The sequence below is a fragment of the Chrysochloris asiatica genome, unplaced genomic scaffold (genome assembly GCF_000296735.1).
Source record: "Chrysochloris asiatica unplaced genomic scaffold, ChrAsi1.0 scaffold00009, whole genome shotgun sequence".
NCBI classification, from domain to species: Eukaryota; Metazoa; Chordata; class Mammalia; order Afrosoricida; family Chrysochloridae; genus Chrysochloris; species Chrysochloris asiatica.
This window is the reverse complement of record NW_006408527.1, coordinates 8,404,607-8,405,047: the sequence shown is the minus strand read 5'-3', so window position 1 is coordinate 8,405,047 and position 441 is coordinate 8,404,607. Positions and strand designations below refer to the sequence as shown.

General features: G+C 39.2%; 1 protein-coding gene and 1 pseudogene across 2 annotated transcripts in view; one reads left to right on the top strand and one right to left on the bottom strand.

Annotated features, from left to right (window-relative positions):
- The window catches only part of KCNH1 (potassium voltage-gated channel, subfamily H (eag-related), member 1), a 676,883-nt gene that overhangs the window by 634,726 nt on the left and 41,716 nt on the right, over positions 1 to 441 (bottom strand). The gene's annotated exons all lie outside the window — the stretch shown is intronic.
- The window catches only part of LOC102823012, a 24,794-nt pseudogene that overhangs the window by 9,302 nt on the left and 15,051 nt on the right, over positions 1 to 441 (top strand).

The following is a 441-nucleotide window of genomic DNA, read 5'->3' as shown; positions in this document are numbered from 1 at the left end:
TCTGCCAAGAAATTTGGAAGACAATTATCTGGCTGACTGATTGGAAGAGATCCATATTTGTGCCCATTCCAAAGAGAGATGACTCAATAGAATGAGGAAATCATCAGACAATCTCTTTGATATCCCATGCGAGTAAAGTTTTACTAAAGGTAATACAGAAACGGATGCAAGCATACATTGACAGAGAACTTCCAGAGGTTGAATCCAATTCAGAAGAGGCTGTGGAACGAGGGATATCATTGCTGATTCGGTGGATCTTGGCTGAAATCAGAGAATATCAGAACGATGTTTACCTGTGCTTTATTGACTATGCAAAGGCTTTTGATTGTGTAGATCATGACAAGCTATGGACAACATTGTTAAGTATGAGTATACCGGAACACTTAATTGTGCTCATGAGGAATCCGTACCTGGACAGAACATGGGAATAATGAATGATTT